The sequence below is a fragment of the Cnephaeus nilssonii genome (genome assembly GCF_951640355.1).
Source record: "Cnephaeus nilssonii genome assembly, chromosome: 9".
Classification (NCBI taxonomy): Eukaryota; Metazoa; Chordata; class Mammalia; order Chiroptera; family Vespertilionidae; genus Cnephaeus; species Cnephaeus nilssonii.
In genome coordinates, this window is record NC_137080.1 from 60954061 (window position 1) to 60978364 (window position 24304).

General features: G+C 40.2%; 1 pseudogene across 1 annotated transcript; it reads right to left on the minus strand.

Moving 5' to 3' along the window:
* Positions 1-224: 224 nt before the first annotated feature.
* LOC307105543 (bridging integrator 2-like) lies at positions 225-1913 on the minus strand (annotated as a pseudogene). Its single transcript has one exon. The product of its transcript is annotated as a bridging integrator 2-like (transcript).
* Positions 1914-24304: the final 22391 nt, after the last annotated feature.

A 24304-nucleotide genomic window follows, 5' to 3' on the forward strand; every position in this document is an offset into this window, starting at 1 on the left:
ATTCCTTAAGTCTAACAATCTCTTCTCCCAAGCCTGCCTGCCTGCCTCCCTCCTCTAAGTCTGCTCCTCAGCCTCTATTAATGCTAGGTCTTTAGAGACAACCAGCATCCACTTTGAGAACTTAGAAATGAATGTTAGACCTTAAGTCTCTGTGCTTATATACCCTCTAGCTGAAGAGTTTCTCTGGGAGATGTACATATGTGGGAGGTCTTGGCAGTTGCTCTTCAGAGCTGTGCACTTTGAACTGTAGGTACCTCTTCTTGAAGCTCAGGTGCTGTGATGTTGCTGTCTTCTGGAACCACAGAGGCGTGAAGCTGGAGACCTTGGCTCTCAGGGGAGTCAGACAAGATAAGCTTATTGTTCTCTTCTTTGTCTTCCATCTTACTTGCCTTGTCAGACTCTGAAAAAACCTGAGGGATCACCGAGGTTGGGGAAGTACAAAGATCTGGGTTCAGATTGTTGGTGTTTTCCTTTCTCTGTCCTCAGGAGTTCTTACTGGCTTCTGTGGTGGCTGTGAATCAAGAGAAACCTCCAAAGTGGCCTTGGAACTAGGACTTGGAGTCCTAGGGCTGGAGGGTGAACCCTGTTTAGAGGCTGCAGGACAGGAGGGTATGTTCCCTGAGGAGGGTCTAGAGCTGGGAGTGGCTCTGGGTGGAGGAGGCCTACTAGGGGTGCCGAGGTCCTTTGGGCAGGGGCTCTCTTCTTTGGTTGTTCAGATCCTTCACTCAAGGTTCGGGTTCGGAGGACAACTTCTGGGAGAGATGCAGGCTGTTCTGAAGGGATTAGGGCTCTGCCTGGGGATGGAGCTGGGGAGCCAGGGAAAACTTCCTCCTGGGACTCGCCAGCCTCAGTGGGCTGGGTAGGAGAAGGCTGGGCCTGGGTAGGGCCATTGCAGGTCGGCAGAGGCTCTTCCTCCTCAGAGGAGTTGGCTTCAGTCTCTTCTTTCTCTATTTCCTTTTCTTTTAAGGGCTCTTCTTTCATCTCAGAGTTGTCTTCTCCCTGAGCTGAATCCGATGTTAGCTCTTCTTCACTTGCTGAGATGGAGTCCCTCTCACTTGTCAAGGTAAGTGTAGGGGGACTGGTAGGTGGGGTAGGAGGACTGGAGATTGTAGATGTTCGAACTGGGGAAGAGATGACTAAAGAGGTCTGCTGCTGCTTGATAGTCCCTTCACCACAAAGACTTTGTTGGGATGTTGCTTCTCCAGTTTGCTCCTCACTTCATAGAGATTGTGGCTCAGCTTGCTCATTTCCCTGTAGAAGACGTCCTTCAAGTTGGAAATGTTTTGAAAGATGGTCACATAACAGCCAATACGACTATTATAAAGAACAGGTAGCTCCTCTAGTAGTTCTTGGCTCAGATCTTCAAACACAAGCTGGGCTTTGTTGAACTCTTCGTCTGCCTTGGCAATCTTGGCCTCATCTTTCTTCTTGGCATTCTGCACCACCTCCAGGTGGTGTCGGGCACTGTCATAGTCCATGAGTTTCCAACCCCGCTTGGCAATTCTTTCCTTATTTTCACCAAACTGGGCTACATAGTTTTCCATGGTCCTCAAAGCCTGGTCAGCTAGTTTCTCTTCATAGTCTTCCCAAAGGAGACCATTATTCCCTACAATAGCCTTCAGCTCCTCATGACCATCCCACTCACTGCTGTAGATCTCCTACAGGGTTTCTGACACTCTCTTTGAGCTTTCATGCATTACTTTGACTGCACTAAGGAAGTACTTCAGCTCCTTGTATAGCTTGAGGCCCTCTGCCTGTTGATGGCAAAAGTTGTTGGCACTTTGTTCAAACCGTTCATCTTTGGTTTCCACAGTTTTCCCCAACTTCTGCAGTACCTTCTCCTGGGCCCTGCTGAACTTCTCCACCTGCTTGGCAAAGAGGCCAGCAGCACCGCCAGCCTTGCCCTCTGCCATCCTGTCGGTTCCCTGGGGGCGGCGGCCCTGATAGAGAGCTCCGTGGTTTTCTGGAGGCTCCCGAGGAGGAAGTCTTAAGTGGCCTGTTCTTGATACAAAAGAAACATTTTCTTATATTACATGAACTTTACAATTGTCCATTTGATATAGTTATTTTAATTAATTGCTAAATATGTTATATTAAGATTTGATTGTGAGAATACATTTGATTGAGCTGATCCTGTTTTACTAAATAAAGTGAAATAAAGATGCAGTCTATTGTCAGGTTTATTATCTGTATAAAGATACATACATCCCTAATAGAATTCTTGAGAAATAGAATTTTCTATTAGATTATCAGAACTGTTGATCACAATTACTGCTATTACTTTCCACATGACAGGAAGTATTAAGGAACTGCTGTCCACAACATGTCACTAAACAGTCTTCTAATCCATCAGCAAGAGATAGGGAAATACCTGAAGGTGTGCTTGGTCTTGGTTACATATTAGGTAAGTTACTAATCTTGTCAAAAGTTACTGTATACTGTATATGGATAGAATTAAAAGTACATCTTCCATTACTGATATTCTTCCCTGTAAACAATTAACCTTATTAGATTTTTTATGTCCTAGATTCCTACAGCAGATGCAACACTTTAAATTTTGCCTCTCTACTAAATTAGTATTATTATTTGATTATAAACTACTAATAGATCTAATGTTTTATCAGGACTATAATGTATTATGTTTACTTCATTTTGTTTAAGCAAGACCAAATTAGCAATAAAAGTGACAGTTGTTAGATTTTAATGCCAAAATAAAGCCAATCATTTGGGCCTTTAGATAAATTAGACAACTATGGAAGAGACAGTAGCTGGTTTCTCAGTGGTGGAAATTTGGAATTGTTACAAAGATGCAACATTCCAAATTTTGTGAATGTTCAAATTAATTTACTAGTATACTAATTAATATTATATTCATTCATCTATTATTTTTGATGAAGCAATATATATTGAAAACATCTTTTCTGGAATGTCCACTGTCTTTATATAAATGCCATCTGTCCTGATATGAGAGACTCTTTTAAATAAACAGATCTGCTCAGCACACGCTGATTCTGATAAAAACAAGATTGAAGATAATAACTAATCCATCTCCTTTTTTCTGCCCAGTCTAGGACCTTTTAATCTAAAATAATTTCCAAAGCCTTGTTTCATAAAGTAATATTTCACATGGCATTACCATGGAATTACATACATATTTATCACCCATTACGGGAATATTTACCCCAAATCCTCATCATTGTAGTTTTTCAGAATAAAGAAAAGCAAATGCTTTACTATTTTATATTCATCCTGAATTTATCAAAGCCAATAGTTTAGTTGCAGTGTTAATGCGGAGATAATTTTACCCTTTTGGAAAAGATAAAGGAAATTATCCCCCCAAAGAAGTTGTTCTGAATAAAAATTACTTTTGTTAATCTAATTACTAATCTAACCATATGGTCTAGTAGCAGTGTGCATATCAACACATGTCAAGAGGAAATAGCAAGGGAACCAACCTTGTACTGCATACTTCACAGGGGACCATCAAGAAAATGAAAAGACAATCCACACAATGGGAGAAAATATTTGCAAATCATATATCTTGATAGGGGATTTGTATCCAAAATATCTAAAGAACACTATAACACAATAATAAAAAGACAAATAGCCAAATTAAAAGTGGAGGAAGTATTTGAATAGATATTTCTCCAAAGAAGATATGCAAATTGCAAGCCATGAAAAGAGGCTCAACTACATTAGTCATTAGAAAATGCAAATCAAACCCACAATGGCATGCTATGTTACACCCACTCAGACAAGGAAAATAAGAGATAAAAATAAATGTTAGCAAGGATCTGACAAATTGAAACCCATATACATTATTGGTGGCATTGGCAAAATGGGGAAGCCACTTTGAAAAATATTTTGGCAGTTCCTCAAAATGCTAACTAAATGTGGTTACTACATGACCCTGGAATTCCACTCATGGGTATATATCCAAGAGAATAGAAAACATGTGTTCACGCCAAAACTTGTATATGAATGCTCATAGCATCCTTATTCATAATAGCTCCAAAGTGAAAACAACTAAAATGTCTATCAACTGATGCTTAGATAAACAAAACATGGTACATTTATACAATTAAATATTATTCAGCCATTTAAAGGAATAAAATACTCATACATGCTACAACATGGATGAACCTTGAAACCTCATTCTTTTCTAAAAAATGTTTATTTTCTTATTAATATTATTATTTATTATTATTTTTTAATCCTCATTCAAGGATATTTTTCCATTGATTTTAAATAGAATAGGAAGGAAGGAAGGAAGGAAGGAAGGAAGGAAGGAAGGAAGGAAGGAAGGAAGGAAGGAAGGAAGGAAGGAAGGAAGGAGAAAGTGAGGGAGGGAGGAACAGAGTGAAACATCGATGTGAGAGAGAGAGAGAAATCAGATTGGTTACCTCCTGCACATCCTCCTGCACATACCCCAACTGGGGCCAGGGGTAGAACCTACAACCCAGGTATGTGCCTTTGACTGGGAATGGAACCCAAGATCCTTTGGTGTTCAGACCAATGCTCAACCATTGAACTAGTTTTTTTCCTTCTCAGCTACTGAACATTTTATTTCCATGTACTCTTTTCATTGTAAGATTTAAGTTCTGCTATGGACTGTTTCTCTTTTCTTTACTTTTTTATAAGTGAAAGGTAAAGTGGAATTTTATAATTCTTTATATCTGGAAAAAGCTCAGTTTCTTTCTTAGGCAAGCACATATAATTAGGTTGTAAATTAATGTTGGAACCTTAATATATGGATGAGTGTTCTTTTTTTTTAATTCTCACCTGAGGATTTTTTCCATTGATTTTTAGAGAGAGTGGAAGGGAGCGGGAGAGAAAAACATCCATGTGAGAAAGACACATCGATTGGTTGCCTCCCCTACGCACCCAACTGGGATAGAGTCTGCAACCAAGGTACATTCTGTGGACCAGTTTTGAACGTGGGACCCTTCAGTCTGAGGGCCGACACTCTAGCCACTGAGCCAAATCAGCCAGGCCTTGAAACCTCATTCTAGTGAAAAACTCCGGGACCAAAGGCCACATATTTTATGATTCAATTTATATAAAATTTCCAGAATAGGCAAATCTATAGAGTAGGACTGGAGTAGGAAAAAGCAAGTGAGTGCTAATGAGCATGGGGCTTCTTTTTGGGCGATGAAATGTTCTAAAATTAGATAGAAGTGGTAATTACACAACTCTGTGAGTATAATTAAAAAACCCTAATTTATGCATTTTAAAGGATGAATTTTATGATATGTTAATTATCCTATCTAATAAGGAGGGAATATGCTAATTGACTGCCATGCCCTCAAAGATGGTGGTGCCCACAGCCAATAAGGAGGGAATATGCTAATTGACTGTCACACCCTCAAAGATGGTAGTGCCCACAGCCACAAGATGGCGGCACCCAGTCCCCTCAACCCCATTGATGATATCCAGGTTGCAAGTAAGTGGCACTACAGCCCTGTGTCCTGGCCCCGGGGGACTGGCAATAGGCACGTGGCAAGGCCAGGCCCGTGGGCTCAGCTGCTCCGTGCACCTGCCTCCAGAGTCCCCCAGTCCCCTCAGCCCCCCAGCCATCCAGGGCTGGCCTGAGGCACAGGAAAGCCTTGGATGGCGGCTTCTCAGCCGCCCAGGGCCGCCCGAGGCTCAGGTAACCAGGGCTGGCCAAGGCTTGCACTGCTGGCAGTGGCAGCAGCAGAGGTGTGAGGGAGGCGTCACCTTCTCCTGATCGCCAGGTCACCTCCAGCCCCTGAGGACTCCCGGACTGTGAGAGAGGGCAGGCGGGGCTGAGGGACCCCCCTCTTCAGTGCATGAATTTTCATGCACTGGGCCTCTAGTATCTCAATAAAGCTGTTATTTTAAAACAAAGATGTCGAGGCTTAAAACACATTTTCTGAAGCCAACTGAATCTGTGAGTCAGGACTTTGGCCAGATCTTGTGAGAATGGTTTGCCAGACCTATGATGTCTGGACTTCAGCTGAGACATCCCAGTGGACTGGGGATGTCTCTATGGCTGGGGACTAGAATTACCAGAAGCATCTGCACTTAGTTGGTCAGTGGATGCTGACTGTCTTCTGCGACTTAGCTGAGACTCTTAGTAGCACTTACTCATTGCTTCTCAATGTGCCCTGGCATCTCACCAGGCATGGTGGCCATAAGGTAATCAGACTTCAGGGCTCCACAAGCCAGTGTCTCAGCAAACAAAGCAAACATTATGCTGCCTTTTCTGAGATAGTATTACAATTCATGCAACATTCTTCCGCCTTATTCTACTGGTTTCCAAGAGAGTCAAAAGCCCACCTAGACTCCAGGGAAGAAGAAGAAGAACCTACCTCTCAATGGGTGTCAAAGAATTTGTGGCTCTGTGATTTTTTAAATTGTGGCAAAAGACACATAACGGGAAACTTACCATCTTAACTATTTTAAGTGTACAGTTCAATAGTGCTAAGAACATCCACATGTTCACACAACCTATCTCCTGAACTCTTTCTATCTTGCAAAACTAAAAAAAAAAAAAAATTAAGCCCTAGCCAGTTTGACTCAGTGGATAGAGTGTTGGCCTGTGAACCAAAGTGTCCCAGGTTCAATTCTGGTCAAGGGCATGTACCTTGGTTGCAGGCTCCTCCCTGGCCTGGGCCCTGGTCCGGGTTTGTGCAGGAGGCAACCAACTGATGTGTCTCTCTCACATCGATGTTTCTCTCTGTCTTTCCCTGTCTCTTCCACTCTTCCTAAAAATCAATGGGAAAATATCCTCTGGTGGGGATTAACCAAAATTTTTTTTTTTTTTTTTTTTTTTTTTTTACTCAATACCTATTGAACAACAACTTTCCATTCTAGCTCCCAGTAAACAGCATTCTACTTTCTGTATCTGAATTTTCCTACTCTAGGTACCTCAGATAAATGGAATCAAACAAGTATTTGTCCTTTTGTGACTGGTTTATTTCACTTAACATAATGTCCTCAAGGTGTATCCATGTTATAATATGTGTCAGAATGTCTTTATTTATAAAGCTGAATAATATTCCATTGTATATATACTCCACATATCTGTTATCCATCAACACTTGGGTTGCTTTCACCTTTTGGCTATTGTGAAAATGTTGCTATGAACATGGGCATATACATATTTCAAGTTCCTACTTTCAATTTTTGGGTTTATATACCCAAAAGTGGAATTTCTGGATCATATAGTATTCTATGTTTAATTTCTTGAGAAACTGCCCTATTGTTTTCAATAGCAGCTATACCATTACATTCCTACCAACAGTGTACAAGGGTTCACACTTTAAATCCTGACCAACACTTATTTTTTTTGTTTTGTTTGTTTTTAATTATGATAGCCATCCTAATAGGTGTGTGATGGTTTGACTATATTTTTAAATACCATTTGGACTTATAGATACAAGGGGGAAATGCTACCAATTAAATTGCTTTCTTGTCTAATCAAAATGGTTTGATGCATTAAATTTAAGCTGGCCTTGTGACATACCTTAGCTGACTAATAGTATACAAGGAGAGGAACATTATGGGATTTCCGAGTGGAGACTCAATAGGCACTGAAGTTGCTTTTACCATCCCCTTGGAAATTTGCCCTGGAACTCCGAAGTAAAGATCCTGTCATAATATGAGAGTCCATGGGAAGAGATTCAAGGTATTCCTGCCTACAGTGAGCACCAACTGCCAGACATGTGAGTGCATGAGTCCATGCATTCTCTTTCTGAGATGCTAATTGTCTACAACAACATGAGTGGACCCAGAGGAAAACAATCCCAGTAATCCCAGACAAAATTACTGTCCAGAATTGTAAGCAAATAATGAGTTTTTACTTAAAGCAGGTAAGTTTGGATGGTTTGCTGTGCCATAGTAGATAACATACTGTCAAGTCAGTGGTGTGTTGGAGACTGCTCTTACCAGACCTCAAAAGGCAAGTGCATGCAGCTCTTCTCAGCTCCACATACTCCACATTTAGTGATGTCGTATTGCTAGCATGAAATTGAGTATTACATATTTACATGTGGAAATCAGCAAACAAATGGGAGTCTTTTCTATTTGCTCTTGTTTTGTGAAAGAGAGCTATTTAAACATATTTAATGCACCACTAGACCTACAGTCATTCTGATGCTGAGAGGATAACAGCTATCTAGTGACAAAGGAACAGACTTGAAAAAACCCATGAGAGCTGTTGACGGAAGCAACTGTTGGAAATCACTGGAGCTGCTGATCCTGGCTGTTGAAGTGTCTAGAGGTGCAACGACTGTTTGGAGTTGTACTGCCAACAGATATTGGCACGGGCAGCTGGTACCACAGCACATTGTATGCTAGTGGGAGACAGGTCAACTAGAGGGTGAATGTGACAGTATCTATCAGGTCTGAAAACTGCTGAAGGTATCCGCCATAGGACTGCCTGCCTTGACATAGGGCAGCTATATTGCACAAGATATAGGTTATGGGATGAGATATAGGCTAAGCTTCTGTAACAAAGAGATTCCAAAAGTGATGATGTCTCAAAGAGCACTGAAGTTTATTTCTCTTTCTCATCATGGTCTGCGAAGAGGTGGACAAACACATTGTGGGCAGATGGCTTTGTTCCGTGAAGTGTTCTAGGTTCCCATTTACTTTCTAAGGCACTGCCTGCCTCATCAGCATCACAGCTGATATCTAGTCTGTGGAGAAGGTGATGAGAATAAGCAGGATATGTAATTTGTTTCCATGGAAATGACACAGAAGTTACACATATCACTTGTGCTCACGTGTCACTGGTAAAAATTTAGTCACTTAATTCACTCAGGGATATCGGAAAATTTGTTCCTAACTGAGCAGCTCTGTGCCCAACTGAAACTCAGGGATGGATGTCTATTACTAAAAGTGGAGGAGAAGAAAGATGCTGGGAAATGCTTACCAGTCATTGCTACACCAAAACCAACTATTTAGAGAATCATACATCCATCTAACAAAGGTGAATCGAATCCCATCACATAGCTGGTACTATGTATGCACTCAGATCATAGAGAAGAAAGACTCAGTAACTACCTTCAAAGTTTTCACAGTGTAAGACACATCTAAATAGAGGGAATGCAATACTCATGAGGTTATAAAAATACTGACAAAACATCCTGGCATCACAGAAAAAAAACAACAGATAATTGCCTGAGGGGGTTTTGAAAGATTTTATTGAGTTGGAATTCTTTTAGGTGATAAACATGCTTTCATTCTTTATTACGATGTGTTAAGATGAAGAGGAAGAAATAAAAGTAAGTGGGAAAAAGAATAACAGAAAAAATTCCCAAATCTCTTCTAAAGCAGGCTTTGAAAAATATCTTGGCTTTCAAAATGGATAGATAGCTACTTCCAAAATTTGTTAGGAAAATGGCATTTGGATGGAAAGCAAAGACATCCTTGAAATTCTTCTCTCATATTAGTGACAATCTTAACTTACTACATAGTGGGAAATGCCATCTTTATCTCAGACAAAGGTCATCTTTTAGGATTTACATTTCCAAGTTCCAACAATACTGTCACTGAAAGTCCTTTGGGCAGCTATGATCAGAAATGTGAGCACGTACTGATGTGTGTGGTATGGACTCATGAGACCAAGTCGAAGGCCAGATCTCACTGATAGGTAACTACTCCTGTTTCAAAGCTTAGAAATTATAATTCTTTCTATTCTTGGTGGGGGAGGAATGATCATAAGTTATCTTTCTTCTGTACGAAGGTGGGTGAGACCTCTTAAATTTTTTTAAATTGAATTTATTGGGGTGACATCGGTTAATAAAATTATATCGGTTTCAGGTGTGTAATTCTATAAAACATAATCTGTATATCGTATTGTGTGTTCACCACCCCAAGTCAAGTCTCCTTCCATCTCCTTTTATCCTCCCTTTACCCTCTTCTATCTCCTCCCAACCCTGTTTTCTACTGGTAATCACCATACTGTTGTCTGTGTCTAGGAGTTTTGTTTTGTTTTTGTTTAATCCCTTCACCACTTTTACCCAGCCTCCCAACCCCCCCTCCCCTGACAGCTGTCAGTCAGTATTGAGTTGGAATTTAAATAGGGTCTTGAAGAATAACTAGGCATTCACAATATAGAAAAAGAAAGGCATTTTAAACAAAGCAAGTTCATTGACATCCATTGTATATTCAAGATTAATTGAATTTATAATGAAACCTAAGAAAATTGGAGGCTCAGAAACCCAGCCCTTAGAATTGTGGAGGAAAATGAATTTTGAAGGAAATAAAAGGGTACCATAAATTTATTTTTTTAAATTGCTTAGTGTAAAATGTATAAAGCATGATTTTATTTATGAAGTTAATTTAAAATTTTAGCCATAAACTGTGACTGTCTAAATTTTAAATGTGGGCTGGTGTGAGATTCAAGCTATTGTCTCAAAGCCTCTCTAGATGTTGCTACCTGGACTCACATTCCACCCATTGTTCCCTTGATATCACTCTGTTAATATTCTCTCCCAGATATTTTCTGAAACAATACTCTATGGCTCTAAAGCAAGCCTTTGCTTTAAGTCTTAATCTCTTCTATAAATGTAAGGGCATTATACCCTTTCAATTTAATGACAAATTTTTATATTGCATTTTTTGAATTGACATCACTGGGGTTCATTTTTATTCCAACAGTTATTTCCAGAATTCAGTTATGTCATTTTTTTTTGACCAGATGATTTAAAGAAAATAGCATTCTATAGACTGACTGATAGGAAAGAATTCTTTGTGGTTAAACATATTAGAGAAAACAAATATTGATCTAGAAATAGACAATTTTGTGTATTTTACTGAAGTACTCAAAGCCCTAAAATAATATGAGAGAGAAGTATATCCAAATTAATTCCCTTATTTATGTTTCTAATCAGCTTTCTGATTGAATTCACTACCCACCCCACCCACTTTTGTTAAAATGATTTTTGTAGTTATAATTAATGTAGCAGCACATTCCTGAATTCTTGACAAAATTTTTCTTATAAAGGAACCAAATGTCAATTGTATTGTGAACCATGTTTGATAAAGTAGTGTTTCCTGTCATTTAACTGAAGACAATGGGACTAGTAGAAAATTCATGCTTTAAAAGCCCTAATTACCTTGTGCTATAATAACCTGGGAGCTAGGACTCTCAGGCAATGCAATTTCTCCACATAGTGCTGGCACAATGATTTCTGTACTTCTGGTAGAAAAGGAAGGAGGTAACTGACAGGCTTCTGCTGGGCGGGTGCATGTTTGGAAATGGTGAATAGGACTGGGTTGGTTCTCCAATTACACAGTAGAATAAAGATTCAATATGCCTAATGAAGTGCGAGAGAACCACTGAAAAATTGCCTTAATGTTCTAAAATTATTTTCAATGATGATTATTATCGCATTATGCAATTTGGGAGAAAGCCAGATTCTATATTGCTTCAACTTTCTGCATTCTTTAAAAATGTTGACTAAAATGTTTGTAATTCATTAATCACTGGAAATGATTATGGAAATAAATTAGGATGAAAGTAACCGAGAGATGTGGAAGAAAAATATATACCGGTACTTTTTATTTATACTCAATTAATAGTTATTATATTACAAATAGTGGAGCATTTAAAAATAATTTTGGAGAAACACTCAGTGACTTCTTCACACACATCTTAATAAGGGTTCATAGAGGTATCAATTAGGATAGAGTGGGCTATACTGCAAAAACCAACTAGAAAACTCTCAGTGGTTTGAAATAGCAAACCTTATTTCTGTGGGTTGGCAAGGTTGTGGAGCATCAACCTGACACAAGCTTCTGTGACGACAAGAGAATATGGCATACTGTGTTCTGGTACCTAATACCTCTGCCTGAGAGTGATGCACAGCACTTCCATTTATGTTTTATTGGCCAAAGCAAGCCACAGAACAACATCTGACTTCAAGGGGCAGCCAAGTCCAATCCTACTATGTGTTGGTAATGAAGTGAAGGTGGAGCCTACTGTTTGTGTAATAAGTATCCAGATCACTATTGTGGAGGAAGAAGGGGCCACATACTAAGCCTGACAAGCTGAGGGGACGCCTGCATGGCAGCCTTACCAACTCAGAGACCTAAAGTAAACACATAGGATAGTTTGAAATTAAAACTTTCTAAGTAAAAGCCAGTTACAGCGAGTGTTCATGTCCTTGGCCAGTATCTTTCTTGACAATGGTCAATCTTTACCTTAATTGAGCTTGTCTCTCATATTTTTGTATCTAAGTCCTATGCATGTTCTTTTCTAAAATTCATAGAATCTTTTATTTTATTTTATTGTTTGAAGTATTACAAATAGTAGTACATATTTCTCCTTTTTCCCCCCATTGACCTTCCCCTGACCTCCCTTACCCCCCCACCACATGAGCCCTCACCGCCCCCGCCCCCCCGCCCAGTGTCTTGCGTCTATTGGTTATGCTTACATGCATGCATACAAGTCCTTCAGTTGATCTCTTACCTCTCCACCCCCAACCCTCCCCAGCCTTCCCACTGTAGTTTGACAGTCTGTTCAATGCTTCTCTGCCTCTGTATCTATTTTTGTTCATCAGTTTATAATGTTCTTTATTTTCCATAAATGAGTGAGATCATGTGGTATTTTTCTTTCATTGCCTGGCTTATTTCACTTAGCATAATGCTCTCCAGTTCCATCCATGCTGTTGCAAATGGTAACAATTCCTTCTTTTTTACAGCCATGTAGTATTCCATTATGTAGCTGTACCATCGTTTTCTAATCCACTCATCTGCTGATGGGCATTTAGGCTGTTTCCCAATCTTAGCTATTGTAAATTTTCCTATGCATGTTCTTTTCTAAAAAGTCACAGAATCTTAAGTTTGGAAAAAATTTAGCTAATATGACCAAGCCTGATTTCTCACCCATGCCGCACACCCCTCTGCACTGCCATCACCCATCCCTCCAAAGTCAGCTAATCCTCCACCTTGAGCACCTCCAGTGATATTGCTTATAAGCTCTAAAGCATTGACATTTCTATTAAGCCAAAATTCTCTTCCTGTTATTGCTACCACTTAATTCCAGAGCAATGTGAATAAGTTTATTCCCTATGTCATAAGCATTCCAATATTTGAAAATAGCTATCATGAAAACACTACTTATCCCCATAAGTCTTCTTTTTCTTCCATTTTCCATGTTTATATTCCTTCAGGATATGCTAGGATTTCTCTATGTAGTACCACCCTATCCCTCAGAACCTAACAGAATACATATCATGGATTCTTAACCATCTTCTCCAAATCTAGTTCTTAAGTGTAGCATTCACCATTCAGCTCAGGATTCCAGTTGTGATCTAAGTAGTAAGTGGTATACCTGAGTTAGGAATGATTATTACAGGGACATTACCCTTCTATTCAGGTAGCCTAAGAATAAAGACTTACTTTTTGCCAGACTCTACCTATTTTCTCTTTCCCAGTGTGAAGCCTAGCCCACATTCCCTCTTACACCTTCCACTGTCACATTTTCTTGATGCTGCAGATCATATATGAGTCTGTGCATGTACACACATATAAAATTTTATATGTATGTGGTAAATATATTTCTGTTATCTATCCTCTCTTTCATATCTGTGACAAACTTGATAACAGACCTAGCAAGATGAATAAATAATACAGAAGAATTCAATGGCTCTTCACTTTGAATGTGGATGTCTGCATGTGAGTGAAGATTCTACCCACACCCCAACTGCTCATCATTTTAATAGCTGTGGACATTTTTGAATTGAGTTTTGGTACAACTTGAAGAAATCCTGACTCTTACTCATGTAAGAATCTTAAGAGATTTGATTGGACATGTGGGCTTTTATATTATTCACTCAGATTTATAAGCAAGAATATTAGAAATGTCTCCCTAGCTGGTTTGGCTCAGCGGATTGAGTGTCAGCCTGTGGACTGAGGGTCCTAGGTTCGATTCTGGTCAAAGGCCCATGCCAGGGTTGCAGACTCGATCCCCAGTAGGGAGTGTGCAGGAGGCAGCCAATCAATGATTCTCTCTCATCATTGATGTTTCTATCTCTCTCTCCCTCTCCCTTCTTCTCTGAAATCAATATCTATACTAATAAAAGGGTAATACACGAATTAGAGTGGACATCTTCCAGACATCCTTCCAGACAAAGCCACAGTGGCTGCGAGGGCTGAGGCTCAGGCAGCCATGGTAGCCGGCAGTGGCAGCAGCAGAGGCATGATGGGCATCGCCTTCCCCTGATCAGCCAGTCACTCCTTGCAGTCAGTAGGACATCCCCTGAGGGCTCCTGGACTGTGAGAGGGGCAGGCTGGGCTGAGAACACCCCCCCCCCCAGTGCATGAATTTTTATGCACCGGGCCTAGTATATATATATATATATATATATATATATATATATATATATATACTGTGTGTGTGTGTGTATATATATATATATACACACACACAGTATATATCACACACACAGTATATATCTATCTGTGTGTGTATATATATATATATATATACACACACACACAGATAGATATATACTGTGTGTGTGTGTATATATATATACACACACACACACAGTATATATCTATCACTGGGGGTGGGGTGGGGTCCCTCAGCCTGGCCTGTGCCCTCTCGCAGTCTAGAACCCCTCAGGGGACTCGGGGGATGTCAGCCTGCCAGTTTTCTTCTGACTACTTTTAAGATGTTCTCTGCCTTTGTGCGTGTGTGTGTGTGTGTGTGTGTGTGTGTTGTTGTTGTTGTTGTTGTTGTTTTTGTAGTTTCCCTCTAATGCACCCAGGTATTAATTTTCTTTCTCCTTGCAGTCCTTACGTTCGGGACCCCTCAGGGGATGTAGCAGTGCACCAAGTGGCAGCCGGCCAGGGAGGAGCCCAAACCAGGGCTGGGCACCACACCCCTCCAGCTCATCCAGGTCTGCTGTGCCTGCTGCCGCCACTCAGTAGTGCTGATGCAGAGTCATGAGAGGCTCCCCCAGCTGCAGCTGCACTTGCCAGCCATGAGCCTGGCTTCTTTGGGAGCGCACTGACCACCAGGGGGCAGCTCCTGCATTGAGCGTCTGCCCCCTGGTGGTCAGTGCACATCAGTGACTGGTCATTCTGGTCATTCTGCTGTAACGGTCACTTAGGCTTTTATATATATATATATATATATATATATATATATATATATATATAGCATATTGGAATGTCTTCACTTCTCCAAAGCTTCCTTCTTCCCTTTTCTGTCACCATGGCAATGAGAGTAATCAGAGGAGCAATAGGATAGTTTTCTGATGTTACATTGTCCAGGGGTGTTGGTTCCCTCTGTGATTTGCTAACATTTTTACCAACAAGAGTAAGTTATACTTTATGCTTTCAGGAAGCAAACTTCCTTAAATTTACTTAATGTTAGCACTGGTTCCTTTGAGAGACTTCAGAAAAGAATTCTGGAAATAATACTTTTATTCTGAGCATTAAATGAATTGGATTCAAATAAAAGCATAAGGCAAATTTCTATGCAAATTTATGTCTATTTAGTGTCATTGCAAAGTGAAGAATTTTGGTAGATGTGTAGATTGGAAAGTGTTTATGCTATATGATTTAATGAATTATTTATTATAAATATCTGTCCTCTTGGTGCCTCTTAGAATTAGCCCTCAATAGGAAAATTAGGACAAAATTGGGACATAGGAGTCAGTCCCCTGGAACTTGAAACTGAGCAGAAGATTAGGAATAAAATTCAGGCTGGGGCATAAATAAGGGTATAGGAATCTAGACAGGTTGAAGTGGAAAAAGAAAGGTCGTGGAAGCATGAGAAATTATGGACTTTTAGGCCACAAGTACAGATTGAGTTGAACCAAGAATTAAATGACATTAATTTAAAAAGTGGGTTTAGATTCAGGGTCTCAAAAATTAGACTAGATTATATTCAGTTAGATAGATAGATAGATAGATAGATAGATAGATAGATAGATAGATAGACAGACAGACAGACAAAGGTAAGTTAAATGAAATCAAGTTACATTGTATTGTGTTCAGTTAAGAAAAGCACCCACGGGCCCAGACAGAATCCTTCTGGACTCCTACAGCTGCTCTGTATTTCACGTGAGGCACTATGGATACCCTCCCTCTCCCTACCCCCTCACCACTATGCATGTACTTGTTTTACATGATATAAACGTACACACAAACCTTACCTGGAGACACCAAGTAGCTCTTCATACCAGTCTGTGCCCTTTCTGCCCTTCCTACTAGATTGCAAGCTTTTTGAAAGGAGGGATTTTGTCATTTTGCTCATACTGAATCCTCAGTGCCTAGTGCAATGTCTTGCATGAAGCATTTCTGTTTCCCAGCTGTGCAGTGTCATATCTCTGACAGACTTCTGTCCACTATAAACATCATTCCAGGAGCAACCCTCCAGAAGCCACCTTTTCATAAGCTGCCACAGCCTTGGGGTAGGATGGACAACAGCACAAAGTCCACTGACCACTCATCCTCCACCGTGCCTGATGTCACTGTTCATCCCCAGAAGTTTATACCTCCCTGGTCTCTCATCATTACTTAGACCTTTTGAAAATCCAGGTTACCGTGCTCTCTGAAAGTAGAGTGTTCCTAGGAAACCTTTCATAAGCCAAAATGGTGTAAAGTGACAAATAAATTACTTAAGATACACATTTTTAAAAAATTTATATGTATTGTTGAAAGTATTTCAGATGCCCCCTTTTTGTCCCCATTGACCTCGCTGCATTATTGTCTGTGTCTATGGGTTATGCATATGTGTATATAAGTTCATCGGTTAATCTCTTCCCTTTGCTAACAGATGCAGAAAATCACTCCACATAAAGCACAGATGCTCACAGGCACAGTGCACAGCTGTGGCGGGTTGAGGCTGAGATGCTGAGTGTGTTTCTGAGGAAGGAGCCTGGGACGCCTCTCGCTGCCGGGGAGCGAGCTGCCTCTGTAACAGCTCGGTGCAAAACAAAAGCTGAGCATTATCTTTGCTGCTTGCCTTTTTCCCCCCATAAAAGTGAAAATTCTATTCACATTTCTTTCAGTTAGCAAAAACAGATATGAATGCAGGGTTTTCGTAAACGCAAAGTGGCATAACACAACCTTTCAAAAAGCAAGGGATGCCTGTACTGCCCTACATGCCTTCTAGCCTTCTAATTGCACGCTTCTGCCATGCTCGATTCCATTCAGCAAAATGGAAATATCCTTGTCCTCATGTACTTCCCCTTAAAGAGACTGCTTTCCTTGCAGCTTTCTCAAACACTGTTTTATTCTACCCCACAGGACGTCTCTCAAGGCCAGAAAGTAGACGGGGATATTCTTGCTAACTGTTGCTGCTTCAGACTATCACTCCCACCTTCTGCCAAACTCTTCTTGGAGACACTCAACTCTCAGGAAGGACCTGGCCCACACCTTGGTTCTTGAAACTCAAAGTTTCTGTGAGTCTTTTCCCACTAGGAATATATCTCCTATTTTGGAATCCATCTTCAGATTTATATTTCATTGGGGGATTATTTAAATGTTTAATCACAAGCTTTGTTCCCACTTGACATCAGTCCACATCCAACTCCGATTTCGCTTGCACGTCTATGCTTTTACTCTCACATGCCCACTTTTTCCCCAGCAATTAATTACTGTGGTTGGTAGCCTTGGTTAATTGTTTCTATTTCTTTTTCCATAGTAACAACCCAATCATTGCCACAGTCAGTGTATATAATGATTGTTTCATTTAGAAGCAATTTTCTAGTTTGGATAAAAGAGCTGACAATTACATTTACTGAAATACATTTCTCATGTGCTATCCAAGCTAATTAAACCACTCAAAGTCTTATTGATTGTGTTTATTATAACAGTCTGCATTTACTTGAGATGGTTCAAATGGGCACTATTGATTCAAAGAATGATGAGTCAACCCAAAGTTTTCATAGCAATTTGTATTTAAAACAACATACTCATTAATCAAACTTTATCATATTTTATTTTATCCCCTATTTGTTGATCAGATTCGTATGGATTTCAGTCATTATAATAAACACCAATTTTTGCTGTAAAATATTTTGTCCTATAAATTTAGAAAGTGTTGAGATTGGGCTAAGTCAATCTTAACCTTTAAAGGTATAGAAGAATATTTTTTACTATTTTGTTTAAATATAACCATGAAACAGTAGTCATAGAGCAGGGCTCAATGCCTTGAAAAAGTTATTTGCTCAGTATTTGCTGTATTTTGAGTGTTATGGAGTACAGACTATCTTACTAAGAATAGTAGACGACAGAGGTATCCTTTCTCCATTTCTTTTCTTCATCCAAGTTCCACACGTTCTGTGTTTCAAACTGTTACTAGTGTTACTTCCTTTTTTTATTTTTAACACCCAACCTCCTTTTGATTAAGTTTTCAATTCTGAGGTAACTGTAGGTTCTCATGCTTCTATAAGAAATAGTACAGAAAGATCTCTTTAACCCAGTTTCCACAATGGTAACAACTTGCAAAACAATAGTACAATATTGCAACCAGGATGCTGAATTTATAATAATCAGTATGCCATCACCACAATGTTACTTATTTTGTCTTTTTTTTTTTTTTTGAGCCACACAGATTTTTCTTTCTCCCACCCTACCTAAACACTGGAAACCAATGATCTGTTCTCTATCCTATAATTATTTATTTTAATAATGTTTTATAAAGGAATCATATTATGTAATATTTGGAGATTGACTTTTTGATTAGCATAATTATTTGGAGATTCATTCAAATTGTATACTTTGTAGCAAAGTGTATAACTACTTTGCTGTTTGTTGTTGTTGTAAATTTTCACCCAAGGATATTTTTTCCATTGATTTTTAGAGATAATGGAAGGGGAGGGGAGGGGAGAGAGACATCGATATGAGAGACACACATAATTGGCTGCCTCCCACACCAGGGCTGAGGATCAAACTTGCAACCCAGATACGTGCCCTTGACTAGGAATCAAATCTGAGACCCTTCAGTGTGAGAACTGATGCTCTATCCACTGAACAACACCAGCCAGGACAAATGCCACTTTTTATTGCTGATTGCTATTCCATGGTATGGATGTTTCACAGTTCACCAAGTAAGGACATTTGGAATATATCCATTTAGGGACTATTATGAACAAAGCTTCTCTCAACATTTATTTATAGATTGTTGTGTCAATGTGTTTTCATTCCTCCATTGCATGTTTACTTTTTTAAGAAACTGCCAAATTGTTTTCCAGGATAGCTGTCCCATGTTTACACGTCCTACCAGTTTCATCACATTCTCACCGGCATTTGGTGTTGTCACTCTTTTTCACTAGTCATTCTGAAGGTGTAGTGATATCCCACTATGATTTTAATTTTTATTACCCTAATTGCTAGAGATGTGGAATACCTCTACTTGTTTGTCATCTGTACATCCTCTTCAGTGAAATGTCCTTTCATGTTTTTGCCTATTTTCTAATTGAATTGCTTTTTAAAATGTTTTCTACTGTTGAGTTTTTGTTGTTGTTGTTGTTTTATTGCATTTTAAAACACTTTGAGTGTAGATTGCCTCATCAAACAGACTTGACTTTGATCACTTAGTCCTTTTAAATCTGGGATAAAGCCTTTAATTTTGAGAAGATTTGTTTTTATCTAATGTCTTCTTTTTTCTCAACTTTGATACAACTGACATTTTGAGCCAGATGTTTCTTTGTAGTGGGAGCCTACCCTGTGCATTTTAGGATGTTTAGCAGCATGCCTGTCCTCTAACCGCTAGACTCTGATAGCATCTCCCCAATTGTGACAAGCAAATATTGTCTCCAGACATTGTCAAATGTCCTCTGCGGGGCAAAGTTGCCTCTTTGTTGTTGTTTTAATAGTTCTACATATTCCAGACTAGACCTTTGTTGGATATATCACTTGTAAATATATGCTGCTAGTCTGTTGCTTCTCTTTTGTCCTTTGAACAGGGTCTTTCAGTGAGCAAAAATATTTTTTAAAGTCCAATTTATCAAATTTTCTTAATATGGATTATGCTTTTTTGGTATCAAGGACTCTGTCTAGCCATAGATTCTGAAGGATTTCTCCTATGCTGATTTTTAAAAACTTTACAGTTTTAACAAGAAATGAGGTCAGAGGGGACATGGAGTGAGGAAGGTGATGATTATGTTTAGAGACTGTTATAAGGACTTGAACTTGTCCTCTGAGCTACAAAGTCATTCAATAAAATCATGCAGAAGATTGACATGATCTGACTTGAATTTTAAAAGGATCACTATTCTGAGTATCTATGATATGACATTACATATAGCTTTGATATGAGATTGCTCTATTTATTACACTGAAAACTGGTTGGCATATGAATACAAAAAAAAATATGAATCTGGCAGTCACACATTAATTGACTACTGTTGACAGCTAAATTGGATAATTTGTAATCCCAATATAGAAATTTTGGCTTCAGGTTTTGTGGATTAGACACACTTTAATTAACTTAAATTTTGCTGCTTCAATACTCTAAGTTACTTTTCACACTTACTGTCTGAGTTCATTGTTTCCCAAATTCTTTAAAATAGAGTCTAGGTCAAGTACAAAGCTATAAAATGCAAATTTATGTGTAAAAGCAAGTCTTGTCTAGATTTCAGAGATATATTCCATAAACATAACTAAAAAACATTTTTTACAAATCAGAAAATTTTCAGTGATTATCTCATAAAATCTTTATTGCTAAATTATGTCAAAGTACAATAAAAAAAAACTGATACAATGTTCAAGATAATAAAGCTAAATGAAGAAAAATTGTGGATTAAGTACTAGAAAATGCTGCATCATTTTAATTTGCATTTACAACCTTGGACAATGACCTCTCCTTGAACATGGAACATATTCAAAAAGCAAAGTTCTACTAAAATCCGTGCAATGACCTACCTCTAACTTGTGAAGCAGCAAGACAAATGGCATATTTTATCTCTATATTCAATTATCTGTGCCTAAAAATAAAATAAAATGCTGAGCTTAAATTTGGCCAATATGATCCTCAATAATGGATTTTGCACAACTCCATCTTAAAGCATTTTCTCAAATTTCTTGCTTGAAACGAAAGGGGAAAGGGTTGTCAGAAAGAGGCTTTAATTACAGGAAAAGAAGGAAAGAGACTTTTAATAAGAAATTATAAATCAAGATAACATTTGAAAGTAGTATAAAAATTAGAGTCTAGAACAAAATAGATGCTCAAAAATTCACCTCAGCATGATTTTAATTCATTTCCCCAAAATTCAGGCAAACATCTAGTAGCAGGATATTTATCCTATACTAGAGGCCCAGTGCATGATTGAATCATGCACGTGTAGGGTTCCCTACATGCTTTTGCTTTTGATCACGGGGAGCTGGGTGCCTGTCCGCTAGTGCACCAGGCCTTTCAGAAGCCTCCAGCGCCGGCGGAGGCTTCTGAAAGGCCTGGTGCCTGAGCGGACAGGCACCCAGCACCCACACTTTCGCTTTCGATCGCTGGTGCACCAGGCCTTTCAGAAGCCTCCGGCATGGCTTTCGATGGGGGGGGGGGAGGGGGGGTAGCTGGAGCTGGGTGCCTGTCTGCTGGTGCACCAGGCCTTTCAGAAGCCTCCGGCGCGGCGGAGACTTCTGAAAGGCCTGGTGTCTGAGCAGAAAGGCATCCAGCTGCCATGCTTTCACTTTCGATCGCTGGTGCACCAGGCTTTTCAGAAGCCTCCGCCGCGCCGGAGGCTTCTGAAAGGCCTGGTGCCAGAGCAGACAGGCACCCAGCTGCCACGCTTTTGATGGTCCGTGGCCGCTGAGGGGGGCTACCTTGCGCCTCTCAACGGCCGCTGAGGGGGGCTGCCGTGGACACCTGGCTACCCTGCCGTTGAGAGGCGCAGCTGGGTGTCCGCGCAGGCCCCCTCAGCGGCCACGGATCTGGCCTTGATCTGGCCATTGAAAGGCGCAGGGGGCGGGAGTCCCGCCCCATGCACCTATCAACAGCAGCGTAGCCCCTCTCAGTGGCAGCGGATCCGTGCCTCTCAATGGCCGGATAGGCCACCCGAGTCCCGCCCCCCAGCCTCCCGCCGCCCAATCGTGGGCGTAGCGGAGTGATGGTAATTTACATGTTACTCTATTATTAGATAGGATAATAAAGAGGTAATATACAAATTGACCCTCACACCCTTGCACAAGATTGACCCTCACACCCTGCCCCCATGTGGTCAAATATGGACACCACAAGATGGCTGGCAGGGGAGGGTAGTTAGGGGTGACCAGGCCAGCAGAGGTGGGCAGTTGGGGGCAACCAGGCCAGCAGGGGAGGGAGGGCAGTTGGGGGGGACCAGGCCTACAGGGGAGGGCAGTTGGGGGGGATCAGGCCTGCAGGGGAGGGCAGTTAGGGGCGACTGGGATGGCAGTGGAGGGCAGTTAGGGATGACTAGGATGGCAGTTGGGGATGACTGGGCCGGCATGGGAGGGCAGTAGGGGGTGACCGGGCCAGCAGTGAAGGGCAGTTGAGGGCAATTGGGCCAGCAGGGGAGCAGATAGGCATCAATCGGGCTGGCAGGGGAGTGATTAGGGAGTGATCAGACTGGCAGGCAGAAGCAGTTTGGAGCAATCAGGCAGGCAGGCAGGCAAGCAGTTGGGAGCCAGCAGTCCCGGAATTTGAGGGGGATGTCCGACTGCCTTTTTAGGCCCGATCCCTAGGGCAGTCGGACATCCCCCAAGGGATCCTAGATTGGAGAGGGTGTAGGCTGGGCTGAGGGACAACCCTCCCAGTGCACAAATTTTGTGCACCGGGCCTCTAGTTACAATAATAATTTTGTATTACATATTTTTCCCATTCCCATATTCTGAGACCTTTTATAATTCCTTGCCTTAGAGAATTTTGCTGTTAGGAAAGCAGAAATTTCTTCAAACTTTCATGTTGCACAAACTTTCATTTTACAAAATCTTTCATTTTCAAATTTTTATCACCTTTCATTTCTAGATGTTTTCCTAGAGCTATGCTGGGGGGCCAGAGGGAAGACAAAGGGCAGGCAGAGTGCACTGGAGAAGCAGACAGGTTGAGAGGTGAGGTTCATCTAGCCTGCATGGTAGAGGTCTGTCAGTCCCCTGTCAGGATTAGCCCCTGTAAGGGTGATTTGGCCTCAAGGACAAGGCAGTGCAGTACGCCAGGGAACCTAGACATTGGCTTGGTGTTCCCAAAGTCACTAAAGATCGGGGTGCTTCTAGTGATGTCCAGAAAAAGCAGATGCACTGTACTGGCCATTCTGGGCAACTGAGCCTCACTAAAGGAGTTTCCTTTATACCTTGGTGAATTTTATACAACCTTAGGGTAGCAGGAACCCCAATGCTGACTGAAATTGAATAGCCATCAATTTACATAACTTCCAATTCCTGTCAAGCAAGTGAACTGGCTTGGGCCATCCTTCCCAAAATCAAATCTAAAAAACTTGGAAAGGACAGTGCGGTGTACAATTCAGTAACTACTACTGCGAACCAGATAACGTAGAAAGAAAACTTTTGGGAGACTGAAGTTTTCCTTGAACTACTTTATGTTGGAGTGCTGGGGTGTGGGGCATTGCAACCTGAGGCAGAAGGAGACCAAAGGTGGCAGCCAGAGGAACAGGTAGGGGAAGCTTTTAGTATGTTTAAGGAGATTAGTCTGTGTAAGTGAGGTGCAAATATTTCCCCCCTAAATTGTTATTTGATTTTTAACTATTTTTAGGCCATGTAAAGTTTTGCAGGTCAGAGTGTGTGGGTATTTAAAGCTCCTTATCTTTTTGATTATGGCATCTTCATTTTGGTCTTTTCTAGAAAGACCTTCTTCATGCCAAGAAAATGGCATTAAATTCACAGAATTGTGCAAAATAGCTTTTGTAAATTTTAATTTTTTCTGTTTCTGTTATCTCTTTCCATTTTTTAATTTCTTACATTATATATCTGTGGCCTCCTTTATATTTTTCTTGATCAGCTTACCTAGTACCTAGAGAATCAACTATTTTATGGACTTTCAAAAATTTCAGTTTTAAAAATTTGTCCTAGTGTTTTTCTAATGGTAACTTATTTTTATTTATTAATTTATTCCTTCAGTTTATTTGGTTATTATTTTAAAGTTTTTTTAATTATATGCTTAATTTATATAGCTATAAATACATTTAATACATAATAATGCAATTTGATATTATACCTGCTCCCATGAATACCATTTTATGTGTATCCCAGAGATTCTGACATATGATGTTTATGTTGTCATTCTTTTCTACAAATCTTGTATTTATTTGAACCACCCCTGTATAAATAGTTTCTTAAGGTTAAAATTTTAATATTTCTAGCCAGCAGTCTTTTCTGACTTTTAAAATTGTTGTTTTTATTA